A 17,997-nucleotide genomic window follows, 5' to 3' on the forward strand; every position below is an offset into this window, starting at 1 on the left:
CCTCTCACCCCTAGGACGATGGACCCATATATACACACACACACACAAACAAACACCGATTGCACAGTCTGACACGTAAATAACCTTGAAACAGCCACTACAGATGTATTGTAGTGTTAGACTCCCCTCCCACACACAGACACACTCCCACACACAGGCACACTCCCACACACAGACACACTCCCACACACAGACACACTCCCACACACAGACACACTCCCACACACAGACACACTCCCACACACAGACACACTCCCACACACAGACACACTCCCACACACAGACACACAGACACACACAGACACACAGACACACTCCCACACACAGGCACACTCCCACACACAGACACACTCCCACACACAGACACACTCCCACACACAGACACACTCCCACACACAGACACACTCCCACACACAGACACACAGACACACTCCCACACACAGACACACAGACACTCCCACACACAGACACACTCCCACACACAGACACACTCCCACACACAGACACACTCCCACACACAGACACACAGACACACTCCCACACACAGACACACAGACACTCCCACACACAGACACACTCCCACACACAGGCACACAGACACACAGACACTCCCACACACAGACACACTCCCACACACAGACACACTCCCACACACAGACACACTCCCACACACAGGCACACAGACACTCCCACACACAGACACTCCCACACACAGACACTCCCACACACAGGCACACAGACACTCCCACACACAGGCACACAGACACTCCCACACACAGGCACACAGACACTCCCACACACAGACACACTCCCACACACAGACACACAGACACTCCGACACACAGGCACACTTCCACACACAGACACACTCCCACACACAGACACACAGACACTCCCACACACAGACACACTCCCACACACAGACACACTCCCACACACAGGCACACAGACACTCCCACACACAGACACTCCCACACACAGACACTCCCACACACAGACACACAGACACTCCCACACACAGACACTCCCACACACAGGCACACTCCCACACACAGACACACTTCCACACACACACTCACCTGTATCCGACCAGCCCCTTCCCCTCTCCCTACCCTACCTCAGTCAGATTTCTGGTTCTTCTAACTTATGAGAACTGCATGTCATATTTATAGTTTATACAGTCGAATATATATTAAATAAGTGTATATATATACAGTGGCTTCGAAAACTATTCAGACCCCATGACTTTTTCAACACAAAATAAATTGCTCATCAAACTACACACAATACCCCATAATGACAAAGTGAAAACAGGTTTGTAGACATTTTTTCAAATGCATTAAAATACACAACAGAAATACCTTATTTACATAAGTATTCATACCCTTTGTTAATTGAACCACCTACACTCTTCCTAGAGCTGGCCGCCCGGCCTAACTGAGCAATCAGGAAAGAAGGGCCTTGGTCAGGGAGGTGACCAAGAACCCGATGGTCACTCTGACAGAGCTCTAGAGTTCCACATGTGGAGATGGGAGAACCTTCCAGAAGGACAACCATCTGTGCAGCCCTCCACCAATCAGGCCTTTATGGTAGAGTGGCCAGATGGAAGCCACTCCTCAGTAAAAGGCACATGACAGCCCGCTTGCAGTTTGCCAAAAGGCACCGAAAGACTCAGACCATGAGAGACAAAACTCTCTGGTTTGATGAAACCAAGATTCAACTCTTTGCCCTGAATACCAAAGCGTCATGTCTTGAGGAAACCTGGCACCATCCCTACGGTGAAGCATGGTGGTGTCAGCATCATGCTGTGGGGATGTTCTTCAGTGGCAGGGACTGGAAGACTAGTCAGGATCGAGGGAAAGATGAACAGAGCAAAGTACAGAGAGATCCTTGATGAAAAGCTGCTCCGGAGCCTCAGGACCTCAGACTGGGGGCGAAGGTTCACCTTCCAACAGGACAACGACCCTAAACACACAGCCAAGGGTCTGAAAACATATGTAAATGTGATATTTTTTTATTTTTTTTATATACATTAGCAACAATTTCTAAAAACCTATTTTTGCTTTGTCATTAAGGGGGTATTGTGTATAGATTGATGAGGGGGAAAATTTATTTAATACATTTTAGTGTAAGGCTGTAAAGTAACAAAATGTGGAAAAAGTCAAGGGGTCTGAATACCATTTTTGTTGTTGTTGATGATGATGCTGTTATTTATTAAACACTTCAGTACATACCTGTGTCCCGTCTCCTGTCTCCCGTCTCCCGTCTCCCGTCTCCCGTCTCCCGTCTCCCGTCTCCCGCCTCCCGTCTCCCGTCTCCCGCCTCCCGTCTCCCGCCTCCCGCCTCCCGTCTCCCGCCTCCCGTCTCCTGCCTCCTGTCTCCTGTCTCCTGCCTCCTGTCTCCTGCCTCCTGTCTCCCGTCTCCCGTCTCCCGTCTCCCGTCTCCCGCATCCCGTCTCCCGTCTCCCGTCTCCCGTCTCCCGTCTCCTGCCTCCTGCCTCCTGTCTCCTGTCTCCTGTCTCCTGCCTCCTGCCTCCTGCCTCCTGTCTCCTGCCTCCTGTCTCCTGTCTCCTGTCACATGGTTGGGGGATACGGATGATCTCTATTAATACCATGTGTGGTTTGCGTGTGCATGTGTGTGCATGCGTGCGTGTCAGAGAGGTGGAATCTCACCCTGTCCGTGTTGACCCAGCATAATACACCTTCCAGGAGAGATGGGATCACCAAGCTGCTCCTAGAACACCGTTATACCTGTCACCTTGGAGACCTTGGAGCACTGGGGTGAACGGAGCCTTCCGGAATGGTGTTGGGAATGACGTAATGTCAGAGCTATCGCTGGTGGTCAGCGAGTCTTCACAGAGGAAGAAGGGGAGGAGCATCCACCTCAGTGAATTTCATAAGAGTTAAAATAGTGAAACATTAAAAAAATATATCCTTTTTAGATAAAACTATACTAAATATATTCACGTCACCAAATAATTTATTAAAACAGACTGTTTTGTAATGGAAGTCTACAGTAGCCTCAACAGCGCTCTGTAGGGTAGCACCATGGTGTAGTCAGAGGACAGCTAGCTTCCATCCTCCTCTGGGTACATTGACTTCAATAACAAACGTAGGAGGCTCATGGTTCCTCACCCCTTTCCATAGACTAACACAGTAATTATCACTTAAACCTATCACGTATCTAACCTATCATGTAGTATCTAAACCTATCATGTAGTATCTAAACCTATCATGTAGTATCTAAACCTATCATGTAGTATCTAAACCTATCATGTATCTAAACCTATCATGTAGTGTCTAAACCTATCATGTAGTATCTAAACCTATCATGTAGTATCTAAACCTATCATGTAGTATCTAAACCTATCATGTAGTATCTAAACCTATCATGTAGTATCTAAACCTATCATGTAGTATCTAAACCTATCATGTAGTATCTAAACCTATCATGTAGTATCTAAACCTATCATGTAGTATCTAAACATATCATGTAGTATCTAAACCTATCATGTATCTAAACCTATCATGTAGTATCTAAACCTATCATGTAGTATCTAAACCTATCATGTAGTATCTAAACCTATCATGTAGTATCTAAACCTATCATGTAGTATCTAAACCTATCATGTAGTATCTAAACCTATCATGTAGTATCTAAACCTATCATGTAGTATCTAAACCTATCATGTATCTAAACCTATCATGTAGTATCTAAACCTGTCATGTAGTATCTAAACCCGTCCACCCAGCCATGTTACCTGGTAGACCCACCACCCAGACATGTTAACTGATAGACCCAAAACCAGCATGTCTACCTGATAGACCACACACCCATGCATGGTTACCTGATAGACCCAGCATGATTACCTGATAAGACCACCACCCAGCATGTTACCCCCGATAGACCCACCACCCAGCATGTTACCTGGAGACCACCACCAGCATTGCCCTGCCGAGACCTCTAAACCCAGCATGTCTACCTGCATAAGACCAACCCACCAGCCATGTATACCTCGTACAGACCCAACCACTCAGCATGTTACCGGATAGACCCACCACCCAAGCCATGCTTACATGCGTAGACACCACCAGCATAATTTACCTGATAGACACCACCTAAGCATGTTCAACCTGATAGATCCCACAAACACCAGCCATTCTTTTTTTTTACCGCATAGACCCAGCACGATGTTACCATGATACGACCCACCACCACAGCCATGTTACACTGATAGACCCACCACCCCAGCTACACGATTACCTGATAGACCACCACCAAGCATGTTACTGCATAGACCACCACCAGCATGTTACACATGGTAGAACCACACCCAGCCATGTTACCTGATAGGACCACCACAGCACTGTCTACTGATAGACCCACCACCTGCATCGTTACTGATAGACCCCACACCCAGCCATGTACCTGATTAAGACCCACACCCAGCATGTTACCTGATTTTATTTTTTTTTTTTTTTTTTCTAGACCCACCACCCTAGCATGTTACTCTGAAGACCCACCACCTAGCCATGACTTAACCTTGAATAAGCACCATCTACCCAGCATCAGTTGACTGATAGAACCCACCACCCAGCCCATGTTACCTGCGTAGACCAGCAACCCAGCCATGTTACCTGATAGACAGACCCACGCATGTCTGAGGGGAGGGCGCTAACCTAGCACTAAGACCCACCACCCAGCATACTACCTGCCGTAGACCCACCACCCAGATGTTACATGCGTAGACCCAGCACCCAGCATGTCTACCTGATCAGACCCTCACCCAGGATGATTACCTGATAAGACCCAGCATGTTTACCTGGTATGACCACCACCCAGCATGCTACCTGATAGACCACCAACCCAGCATGACTTAACCTGATCGACCCTTCCAACCAGCATGTACCTGCTAAGACCTCCACCCAGCATGCTTACCTGTTAGACCACACCCAGAATGTAACCTGATAGACCCACCCCCAGCATGTTCCTTCCCCCCCAGGGTATGACCAGCATGTCTACCTGGATAGACCACCACCCAGCATGTTACCTAGATAGACCAGCATGTTACCTACGTAGACCCACCACCCGCATGCTTTCCCCCCCCCCCCAACCTGTAGACCCATCCACCCAGCATGTCTTTTTTTTACTAATTAATCTGAGTAGACCTCAGAATAGCTACCTGAATAGACCCATCACCACAGCATACAGTTACCTGCCGTAGCATCCCTCCACCCAGCCATGATTACCTGCGTAGAACCCATCACCCAGCAATGTTACCTAGCGCTAGACCCACCACCCGGCCATGTTAACTGGTAGACCACCACCAGCATAGTACTGATAGACCACCACCCAGCCACATGCTTACCTCGTCAGACCAGCACTGTATACCATTAACATGATCCCACCACCCAGCATGTTACCTTAGGTAGAACCACCCACCCAGCATGCTTAACCTCGGTAGACCCAGCATGTTACCTGATAGACCATCACCCAGCCATAGTTACCTGTAGACCCTCCACCAGCCATGTATACCTGTAGGCCATCACCCAGCATTTCACTCTAGGTAGACCACCACCAGCCCAGGTCTACCTCGGACCTAGATCCCACAACCCAAGCATGCTTAACTGATAAGACCCACCCCCAGCAGTGACCTGACAGTGAATGTCATACATCTCTATCTGAAAGCCTTTCAATTCCCAATCTCTCTCTTTCGCACGCCGCAACTTTTTTTTAACCAGCTCAACTTGCTACAAGAAGCTGATCTTTACTAAGAAGCAGTCATGTGCTCTCTGCTACATACAGACACAAGCCTCCATACACAGTGTCAACAGTTAATTTTAGTCGCTCCCCTCGCCCCGACCCCGGACGCCGCGAACCATGCGAGACCTTTAGCAAACATCATCGTTACCATCGCCCACAAGGACCGCGCGCCCTATGACAGGAGCAAGCGGCCGAACCACTACTTCAAGCCGTCTCAAAGCGAAGTGACGGTAAACCGACATTGCAAACGATAATTAGCGCGCCACCACCGCTAAACTAGCCCTAGCCCATATTCACATCCGTTCTACAACAGCCAGAGAGACAGGTAAAGCGTTGTCCTAGTCAGAGCTTTCCGGATGACCTAAAAAACTCAAAACCAATTTTTCCTCAGCACAGAAACAAGCCCCCCCCACCCCACACCACTCCGATCAGCGCACAGCAGCCTGAGTTGTACTGTCAGATTAAACCCAGCAACCTGATATGCTACCTCATTAGCAGCTCTGGCTATCCTAATGGAGCCAATGGGGGCAGGCCTTATATAGGACAGTCAGGCCCCTAAGTCATTCACATGGCTCTCACTTCCCAAGCAAGAGGACACATCTAGAAGCATACTACAGAGCGTGCGGAGAGTATATTAACCAGCACATTTGTCCTGAAAGGGAAATTCACTAGAGTCGGTTCACTTTATAATAGGAGAAAAAATAAGACACGGGTTACATATATTTGCTTTCAATTCCTGAGTCATGCGACATACTCTACGTCTAGAGATAGAAAGAGCTTTTTAACAAGTAAGTACAATGTCTCCGCAAAAATAGAGACAGAAAAAGGTCTAGTGTGAAACAAAGATGTCGCCTAGTTTATCCTGCATGTTATTTGGCTGACAACAAGTCATTATCTGCTAATAGGTCTGAGAGCTGTAGCCGTGCAGATGAGAAAAAACGCAGGCGACAGGACAGCAGAGATAGAGTAAACACCGTAATATATACTCAAGACTTACAAATACAAGTCGATAGCCTACCACATACAGAACCGATAATTACACCCAAACAAACACGCACAGAACCTATAAGATCTCTCACTACTTTTCCCTCCCCCCTTTTCTTCCTCCTCCTAACCTCGTCAGGTTGTGGTTGAAGAGAGATCATGCGTTCTTGTGCAGTGTTTGCTCTCTGTTCGTAATTACGTCGTATGATGTTTTGTGACAATTTGGATACTATCCGACTAGATATTGTAAGTACTCCTGAGAAAATTTTACGTGTGTCCTTACTCATCTACTAGACTGCTCCATGCTTGCCTCACGCCCTCACCATCCCTCTGCACCAGCTACACCCAGACCTCCATTAACAGATAATGACTTTGTTTTACAGCCAAAACATGTCAGGATAAAACGTAGCAGCACAATCTTATGCCTTTCACAACTACAGCCTTTTTCTGTACTCCTAATTTTTCGCAGGGACATTGCTTACTGACTTAGTAACAAAACCTATCTCTTCATCTCTAGCACCTCAGAGATGTCCTACTCAGGCAATTGAAAGCCAGATTTAATGAGCAAACTACTGGTCTCTTTTATCTCCATATATATAAAGCTGAGAACCCGACCTCTCAGTGATTTGCCCTTTCTAGGACAAATGTCGCTGAGGTACATAACTCTCAACCTCTAGTATGCCCCTTTCCCATCCTCCTTGCCTGGGAAGTGAGAAGCCAGCTGACATGCACTAGGCCACTGCCTATACACCCCCCGCCTCCATTAGGAAAACGCAGAGCTCCATATGCACTGCAGCGTAGACATACAGGTTAGCCCGGATGCTGGGGCGAGTTAATCTAACAGTACAACTCAAGGCCTGCTGCCTGATCGGATCGATCGAGGGGGCGGGGGAGGGCCGCAGGCGCTGGTATTCTAGCTTAACTGCCTAGCACTGGAGAAAAATTGGTCCTGTGCACGCTTGCTTTATACATACCGGAAAGCTTGACAGGACACCCTTTACCTGTCTCTATGCTGTTGTAACGGATGATGAAAATGATAGCTAGGTAGCGGTGACTGCTGCGCGCTAATAGCGTTTCAATCGCCCGCTTACGTCACTCGGCTTTTACGACAGACCTGTGAAGTAGTAGGTATCCCTTGCTTCTGACAAGGGCCCGCCCGCCTTTTGTAGGAATGCGCATGGCGTAACCGCATGATAAAGCTTCACTTTGTGTGCAGCAATGGTCCACTGGATTCGCGCCCCGGACCCGTCGGAGGCCGCCAGGGGACGACTTTTTCAAATGTAAAACTAGCTTACACTCGTGCTATGGCAAGTAGATGTGCATGTAACAGAGACACAGACTGCCCTTCATAAGTAAAGATCAGCTTCTTGTACAGTATGAGCTGAGGTTTCATAACAAAAGTTGCGGCCCATTGTGGGAAAAGAGAGAGATTGGGAATTGAAAAGCAAGGAGAAGACAATGATGACATCACTGCTCAGTTGGTACGTGCATAGCACCCTGGGTGTCTGCTGGTCTATCAGGTAAACATGCTCGCGAGTGACGTGGGTCTACCACAGGCTAACATAGATGGAGCTGGTGCCCGAGTCTACCAAGGGTCAAACATGTCGGCGTGATAGGAGCCATCTTACCAAAGCGTAAACATCTTAAGGCACAGGAACGGCATGGAGCCGCCGTACTACCAGGATAACATCGACTGGGAATGATTCGCGCGTTCTATCACGGCTAAGCATTTGTGGGTCGACACAGCGTCAACATGCTGGGTGGCATGGTGTCTACCAAGGTAACATGCTGTACCGGATGCGTGCCTGCCACTTCATAACATCGTAACATAGCTGAACCGGATTCTAAACCAGCGTGAACATGCATGGGTGGCTACGGGTCTATCAGCGCATAACATGCCCATCGGGTGGTAGGGTCTACCAGGAAGAACATGCTCAGGCGTGACGTATGGCTACTAGCCAGGTAACATCGGCATGAACCCAGTGATGGAGTCTAACGCAGCGTAACATTTGCCTGCCGGTGGAGGCGCTTCTACCACGCGGTAAACATAGCTGCCCCGGAGTGCAATGGAGCTCTATCACGGTAACATGACCTAAGAGCCAGTTACAGGCCATAACATGCTGGGTGGATACCGATGCATACTAACCAGGTGTAACATGCCATGGACGGTCCACGGTGCGCTGGAGATCTACCAGGTAACATGCCTGCGGTCGTGATCAGGGTAACATGCTGGCTGTGGTGCGCCGTCTACCAAGAGCAACTATGCCCTGGGGCTTCAACTAACCAGGCTAACATGCTAATGGGATAGGATGGGTCTCATCTTTGTTTTTTTTTTAGGTAACTATGCCCTGCGGTGGTGCCGGTCTCCCGGTAAAACATTGCTGGGTGGCGGCCGTCCTACCAGGTAACATGGATGGGTGGAGCGCGTCTATCAGGTAACATGCCACCTGTGCGTGTGGGCGATCTATCATTGCCCGTAACATGTACTGGTGCTGGTGGGATATAAACAAAGCGGCTACATGCTGGCGTCGTAATCAGCGGATAATCATGCGGTGTCGAGGGTAACTATCAGGGGTACAATGCTGGCGTTGCCTGGGCTCTAATCCCACGCGTCAACATGCCTGAACGTGGTGACGACGCTCTAACCAAGCGTAAGTAATGACTAGGCCAAAGTGGTAGTACAGTCTATCAGGTAACATGCGAAGGTGCACTGGGTCAATCAGGCTAACATGCATGCACGCGTGCCTAGGGCTCTCACAGGCTAACATAGCTCGCCGAGTGGATGCGGCTCTATCCAGGGACAACATACGCTGCGGTGATAGCCCGCACCGTCTATAACCGGTAACATGCTCGGGTGGGGGATGGTCGGAGCTTATCACACCGGTAACATTGCTAGGGGCTGGTGGGTACTATCACCGTTTGGTCAACATGCCTGGGTATGCTAGGACCGATCTCATCAGCGAGATAACATAGCCTGACCTCTCCGGTGGTGGTACTCATCATGTGTCAACATAAGCAGGCCGTAGTGGGCTACCATTATTCAGATAACATGCTGGTGTGCGTGCGCACGTCCTACATCAGGAGTAACATAGCTGAAAGAGTGCGTGGGCCTCTACCAGCCGCTTAACATGCCTAGGCTATCGTGAGTGGGCTCTATCAGCCGTAACATGCTGGCCGGTGGTAGAGTCTATCATATGGGCTACATGCCTGACTTGGTAGTGCGTCTAACAATCACGAGTAAACATGCCGAGGGTGGCTGGGCTACCTATCACCTCTGCGTAACATTAGCCTGGAGTCATATCAGAGTAACATGCCCTGAGCGATGCCCGTAGAGGTATCTATCAGGTCTCAAACATGCATCTCGGCCAGGGATGGTGCGGTCTATCAAGGTAACATGCTCGAGTTCCTGGTGAAGTGGGTCTAACCATAGCCGTAAACATGCGGGCTGACGTAGGTACCTATCACGTTGGTAACTAGTGGGTGGTGGGTCTACGACGTGATAACCACACTGGCATTAGAGCTAACAGGCTGAAGTGGGTGCATCGGCTATAATACTAGGCAGTAACATCAGCATGGGTAAGAGCCGGTACTCTAACCGGTAACATAGCTGGGATGGTGCGGTTTACTACCAGCGTACATGCCTGTCGTAGTGGATAGTCGCTAGGGTCTATAGAGTAACATCTGACCCCTTAGGTGCGTAAGCGTCTATCATTGGTAACTGCCTCGGGTCGTATCACTGCGAGCAACAACTGCTAGGGTGGGAGGTCCAGTCAGGAGTCAAATCAGAAGCTAACATGCTAGCAGCGAGTGCTGGGATCTATCAGGTACTAACCCATGCTCGCGTAAGCTGATGGGTCTACCAGGCTAACATGCTGCCGTTGGTGCGGATCACTATCAGCGGTGGCCTAACATGATGACTAAGAGCCGCTGCTGGAATTAGAGCTTTCATCATGACTACATGCTGAGGGTGTGGCCGATCTTATCAGGTCAACATGCCTGCGGCTGCGCCGTAAGACTGGGTTAAAATCAGGAAACATCGCTGAGCTCCGCTGGTGGGCCTTCACCAGGTACATGCTGGGGCTAAACCAAGGTAACCTCCGGAGGTGGTGTCTTCTATCAGGTAACATCGCCTGCTGGTCTGTAAAGGTCTACCATGCTTAATCATGACTGCGTGTGGGGGCATGCTCTTAACCAGATCGTAACATGGCTAGGAACGTGATGGGTTTACACCATTCGCCAGGCGAAGTAAACATAAGCTGCGGGTAGGAGGCGGGTTCTAACCAGGTAAATGTTGGGTGATCGCGCCGTTACTCTAGCGCTACCATAGCTGCAGGGTCCTACCACGGTAACATGCTGCGGTGAGTGGGTCTATCAGGAACATAGCTAGCGGTGGTAGGGTCTACCATCGCGCGGAGTAACAGTAGCATGCGTCTAAGGTAAACATGCTAAGGGTGGTGGGTTCTACCAGGTAACATGCGGTCTCAAGGTAACATGGTTTCAGCCTTGGGCTCTACCAGGTAACATGCTGGGTGGTGGGTCTATCAGGTAAAATGCTGGGTGGTGGGTCGTAACAGGTAACATGCTGGGTGGAGGGTATACGGTAACATGCTGGGTGAGGGGTCTATCAGGTAACATGTGGGTGGTGGGTCTCTCAGGTAACAATGCTGGGTGGTGGGTTCTACAGGTAACATGCTGGGTGGTGGGTTCTACCAGGTAACATGCTGGGTCTACAGGTAACATGCTGGGTGGGGGTCTATCACGGTAAAATTGCTGGGTGCTGGGTTCTACCAGGTAACATGCTGGGTGGTGGGTCTACCAGGTAGTATGCTGGGTGGTGGGTTCTAATCAGGTAACATGCTGGGTGGTGGGTCTATCAGGTAACATGCTGGGTGCTGGGTCTACAGGTAACATGCTGGGTGGTGGGTCTATCAGGTAACATGCTGGGTGATGGGTCTATCAGGTAACATGCTGGGTGGTGGGTCTATCAGGTAACATGCTGGGTGGTGGGTCTATCAGGTAACATGCTGGGTGTGGGTCTATCAGGTAACATGCTGGGTGGTGGGTCTATCAGGTAACATGCGGGTGGTGGGTCTATCAGGTAACATGCTGGGTGGTGGGTCTATCAAGGTAACATGCTGGGTGGTGGGTCTACCAGGTAACATGCGGGTGGTGGGTCTATAAGGTAACATGCTGGGTGGTGGGTCTATCAGGTAACATGCTGGGTTGGTGGGTCTATCAGGTAACATGCTGGGGGTGGGTCTTCAGGTAACGTGGGTCTATCAGGTAACATGTGGGTGGTGGGTCTATCAGGTAACATGCTGGGTGGTGGGTCTATCAGGTAACATGCTGGTGGTGGGTCTACCAGGTAACATGCTGGGTGGTGGGTCTATCAGGTAACATGCTGGGTGGTGGGTCTCGAGGTAACATGCTGTGGTGGTCTATCAGGTAACATGCTGGGTGGATGGGTTTACAGGTAACATGCTGGGTGGGGGTCTACCAGGTAACATGCTGGGTGGTGGGTCTATCAGGTAACATGCTGGGTGGTGGGTCTAGTCAGGTAAACATGCTGGGTGTCTATCAGGTAACATGCTGGGTGGTGGGTCTATAAGGTAACATGGTGGGTGGTGGGTTATCAGGTAACATGCTGGGGGTGGGTCTACAGGTAACATGCTGGGTGGTGGGTCTATCAGGTAACATGCTGGTGGTGGGTCTACAGGTAACATGCTGGGTTGTGGTCTACAGGTAACATGCTGGGTGGTGGGGTCTACAGGTAACATGCTGGGGTGGGTCTACCAGGTAACATGCGTGGTGGGTCTATCAGGTAACATGCTGGGTTCTACCAGGTAACATGCTGGGTGGTGGGCTATCAGGTAACATGCTGGGTGGTGGGTCTATCAGGTAACACTGTGGGTGCTGGGTCTATCAGGTAACATGCTGGGTGGTGGTCTCAGGTAACATGCTGGGTGTGGGGGTATCTACAGGTAACATGCTGGGTGGTGGGTCTACAGGTAAACATGCTGGGTGGTGGGTCTATCAGGTAACATGCTGGGTGGTGGGTCTATCAGGTAACATGCCGGGTGGTGGGTCTATCAGGTAACATGCTGGGTGGTGGGTCTACCAGGTAACATGCGGGTGGGTCTATCAGGTAACATGCGGGTGTGGGGTCTATACAGGTAACATGCTGGGTCATCAGGTAACATGCTGGGTGGTGGGTCTACCAGGTAACATGCTGGGTGGTGGGTCTACAGGTAACATGCTGGTGGTGGGTCTAACAGGTAACATGCGGTGGTGGGTCTATCAGGTAACATGCTGGGTGGTGGGTCTATCGGTAAAATGCTGGGTGGTGGGTCTACAGGTAACATGTGGGTGTGGGTCTACTCAGGTAACATGCTGGGTGGTGGGTCTATCAGGTAACATGCTGGGTGGTGGGTCTACCAGGTAACATGTGGGTGTGGTCTACAGGTAACATGCTGGGTGGTGTGTCTATCAGGTAACATGCTGGGTGGTGGTCTATCAGGTAACATGCTGGGTGGTGGGTCTATCAGGTAACATGCTGGGTGGTGGGTCTATCAGGTAACATGCTGGGTGGGGTCTATCAGGGAACATGCTGGGTGGTGGGTCTACAGGTAACATGCTGGTGGGTCTATCAGGTAACATGCTGGGTGGTGGGGTCTAACAGGGTAACATGCGTGGGTCTATCAGGTAACATGCTGGGTGGTGGCGTTTATACAGGTAAACTGCTGGTCTACAGGTAACATGCTGGGTGGTGGGTCTACAGGTAACATGCTGGGTGGTGGGTCTATCAGGTAACATGCTGGGTGGTGGGTCTATCAGGTAACATGCTGGGTGGTGGGTCTATCAGGTAACATGCTGGTGGTGGGTCTACCAGGTAACATGCTGGGTTGTGGGTCTACCAGGTAACATGGGGGGTGGTCTATAGGTAACATGCACTGGGTGGTGGTCTATCAGTAACATGCGGTGTTGGTCGCAGGTACATGCTGGGTCTCAGGTAACATGCTGGGTGGTGGGCTATCAGGTAACATGCGTGGGTCTATCAGGTAACATGCTGGGTGGTGGGTCTATCAGGTAACATGCTGGGTGTGGTGGTCTATCAGGTAACATGCTGGGTGGTGGGTTCTACAGGAACATGCGGGTCAAGGTACATGCTGGGGTCTACCAGGTAACATGCGGGGTGGGTCTACCAGGTAACATGCTGGGTGGTGGGTCTATCAGGTAACATGCTGGGTGGTGGGTCTACCAGGTAACATGCTGGGGTGGTTGGGTTTCTACCAGGTAACATGCTGGGTGGTGGGTATACAGGTAACATGCGGGTGGTGTTTTACAGGTAACTGATGGGTGGGGTCTATCAGGTAATGCTGGGTCTATCAGGTACATGCTGGGTGGGGGTCTATCAGGTAACATGCTGGGTGGTGGGTGTCTACAGGTAACATGCGGTGGTGGGTCTACCACAGCGGTAACATGCTGGGTGGTGGGTCTATCAGGTAACATGCTGGTGGTCTATCAGGTAACATGCTGGGTGGTGGTCTATCAGGTAACATGCTGGGTGGTGGGCTATCAGGTAACATGCTGGGTGGTGGGTCTACCAGGTAACAGCTGTGTATTCTACAGGTAACATGCTGGGTCTACCAGGTAACATGCTGGGGTGGTGGTCTATCAGGTAACAGCTGTGGGGTGGTTGGTGGGTCTACCAGGTAACATGCTTGGGTGGTGGGTCTATCAGGTAAACATGCTGGGTCTACCAGGTAACATGCTGGGTCTACAGGTAACCTGCTGGGTGGTGGGTCTATCAGGTAACATGCTGGGTCTATCAGGTAACATGCGGGTGGTGGGGTCTAAACCAGGTAACATGCTGGGTGGTGGGTCTACCAGGTAAATGCTGTGTCTACCAGGTAACATTGCTGGGTGGTGGGTCTATCAGGTAACATGCTGGGTGTGTGGGTCTACCAGGTAACATGCTGGGTGGTGGGTATACCAGGTACATTGTGGGTGGGGGTCTACCAGGTTAACATGCTGGGTGGTGGGTCTACAGGTAACATGCTGGGTCTATCAGGTAACATGCTGGGTGGTGGGTCTATCAGGTAACATGCTGGGTCTATCAGGTAACATGCTGGGTGGTGGGTCTATCAGGTAACATGCGTGGGTCTATCAGGTAAGATGCTCGGGTGGTGGGTCTATCCGGAACATGCTGGGTGTGGGTCTATTAGGTAACATGGTGGGTCTATCAGGTAACATGCTGGGTGAGGGTCTATCAGGTAACATGCTGGGTGGTGGGTCTATCAGGTAACATGCTGGGGGGTGGGTCTATCAGGTAACATGCTGGGTGGTGGGTATATCAGGTAACATGCTGGGTGGTGGGCTATCAGGTAAAATGCTGGGTGGTGGTCTACAGGTACATGCTGGGTGTGGTCTATCAGGTAACATGCTGTGGGGGTGGGTCACAGGTACATGCGGTGGGTCTATCAGGTAACATGCTGGTGGTGGGTCTATCAGGTAACATGCTGGGTGGTGGGTCTACAGGTAACATGGCTGGGTCTAGGCAGGTAACATGCTGGGTGGTGGGTCTATCAGGTAACATGCTGGTGTGTGGGTCTACCAGGTAACATGCTGGGTGGGTGGGTATACAGGTAACATGTGGTGGTGGTCATCAGTAACATGCTGGGTCTATCAATGGTAACATGCTGGGTGGTGGGTCTATCAGGTAAACATGCGTGGGTCTATCAGGTAACATGCTGGGTGGTGGGTCTATCAGGTAACATGCTGGGTGGGGTCTATCAGGTAACATGCGGGTCTATCAGTACTGCTGGGTGGTGGGTCTACAGGTAACATGTGGTGGTGGGTCATAGGTAACATGCTGGGTGGGGGGTCTATCAGGTAACATGCTGGGTGTGGGTTATCAGGTAACATGCTGGGTGGTGGGTCTATCAGGTAACATGCTGGGTGGGGGTCTATCAGGTAACAGCTGTGGTGGTGGGTCTATCAGGTACATGCTGGGTGGGTGGTCTATCAGGTAACATGATGGGCTATCAGGTAACATGCTGGGTGGTGGGTCTATCAGGTAACAGCTGGGTGGTGGGTCTATCAGGTAACATGCGTGGTGGGTCTATCAGGTAAACATGCCTGGGTGGTGGGTCTATCAGGTAACATGCTGGTGGTGGGTCTATAGGTAACATGCTGGGTGGTGGGTCTATCAGGTAACATGCTGGGTGGTGGGTCTATCCAGGTAACATGCTGGGTGGTGGGTTCATCAGGTAACATGCTGGGTGGTGGGTCATCAGGTAACATGGCTGGTGGTGGGTCTATCAGGTAACATGCTGGGTGGTGGTGGGTCTACAGGTAACATGGTGGGTCTATCAGGTAACATGCTGGGTGGTGGGTTCATCAGGTAACATGCTGGGTGGTGGGTCTATCAGGTAACATGGCGGGTGGTGGGTCTAACAGGTAACATGCTGGGTGGTGGGTCTATCAGGTAACATGGGGGTGGTGGGTTTACACGGTAACATGCTGGGTGGTGGGTCTCTACAGGTAACATGCTGGGTGGTGGGTCTATCAGGTAACATGCTGGGTGGTGGGTCTATCAGGTAACATGCCTGGTGGTGGGTCTATCAGGTAACATGCTGGGTGGGTCTATCAGGTAACATGCTGGGTGGTGGGTCTATCAGGTAACATGCTGGGTGGTGGGTCTATCAGGTAACATGCTGGGTGGTGGTCTACCAGGTAAACATGCTGGGTGGTGGGTCTATCAGGTAACATGCTGGGTGGTGGGTCTATCAGGTAACATGCTGGGTTGGGGTCTATCAGGTAACATGCTGGGTGGTGGGTCTATCAGGTAACATGCTGGGTGGGGGTCTCCAGGTAACATGCTGGGGTGGTGGTTCTATCAGGTAAACATGCTGGGTGGTGGGTCTATCAGGTACAGCTGGGTCTACCAGGTAACATGCTGGGTGGTGCTATCAGGTAACAGCTGGGTGGGTCTATCAGGTAACATGCTGGGTGGTGGGTCTATCAGGTACATGCTGGGTGGTGGGTCATCAGGTAACATGCTGGGTGGTGGGTCTACCAGGACACAGCTGGGTGGGGTTACCAGGTAACATGCTGGGTGGTGGGTCTACCAGGTAACATGCTGGGTGGTGGGTCTATCAGGTAACATGCTGGGTGGTGGGTCTATCAGGTAACATGCTGGGTGGGGTCTACAGGTAACATGCTGGGTTCTATCAGGTAAACATGCTGGGTGGTGGGTCATACAGGTAACATGCTGGGTCTATCCAGGTAACATGCTGGGTGGTGGGTCTACCAGGTAACATGCTGGGTGGTGGGTTCTACAGGTAACATGTGGGTGGTGGGTCTACAGGTAACATGCTGGGTCTATCAGGTAACATGCTGGGTGGGGGTCTATCAGGTAACATGCTGGGTGGTGGGTTCTACCAGGTAACATGCTGGGTGGTGGGTCTATCAGGTAACATGCTGGGTGGTGGGTCTACCAGGTTAACATGCTCGGTGGTGGGTCTACCAGGTAACATGCTGGGTGTGGGTCTATCAGGTAACATGCGGGTGGTGGGTTCTATCAGGTACATGCTGGGTGGTGGGTCTATCAGGTAACATGCTGGGTGGTGGGGTCTATCAGGTAACATGCTGGGTGGTGGGTCATCAGGTCACATGCAGGGTGGTGGGTCTATCAGGTAACATGCTGGTGTGGTGGTCTACCAGGTAACATGCGTGGGTCTATCAGGTAACATGCTGGGTGGTGGGTCTATCAGGTAACATGCTGGGTGGTGGGTCTACCAGGTAACATGCTGGGTGGTGGGTCTATCAGGTAACATGCGTGGTGGGTCTATTCAGGTAACATGCTGGGTGGTGGGTCTACCAGGTAACATTGCTGGGTCTACCAGGTAACATGCTGGGTGGTGGTCTATCAGGTAACATGCTGGGGGTGGCGTCTATCAGGTAACTGCTGGGTGGTGGGTCTACCAGGTAACATGCTGGGTGGTGGGTCTATCCAGGTAACTGCTGGGTGGTGGGTCTATCAGGTAACATGCTGGGTGTGGGGCTCATCAGGTAACCATGCTGGTGGGTGGGGTCTATCAGGTAACATGCTGGGTGGTGGTGTCTACCGGGTAACATGCGGTGGTGGTGGGTCTACAGGTAACATGCTGGGTGGTGGGTCTATCAGGTAACATGCTGGGTGTGGGTCTATCAGGTAACATGCTGAGTGCTGGGTCTATAAGGTAAACC

The sequence above is a fragment of the Salvelinus namaycush genome, chromosome 16 (genome assembly GCF_016432855.1).
Source record: "Salvelinus namaycush isolate Seneca chromosome 16, SaNama_1.0, whole genome shotgun sequence".
Lineage (NCBI taxonomy): Eukaryota > Metazoa > Chordata > Actinopteri > Salmoniformes > Salmonidae > Salvelinus > Salvelinus namaycush.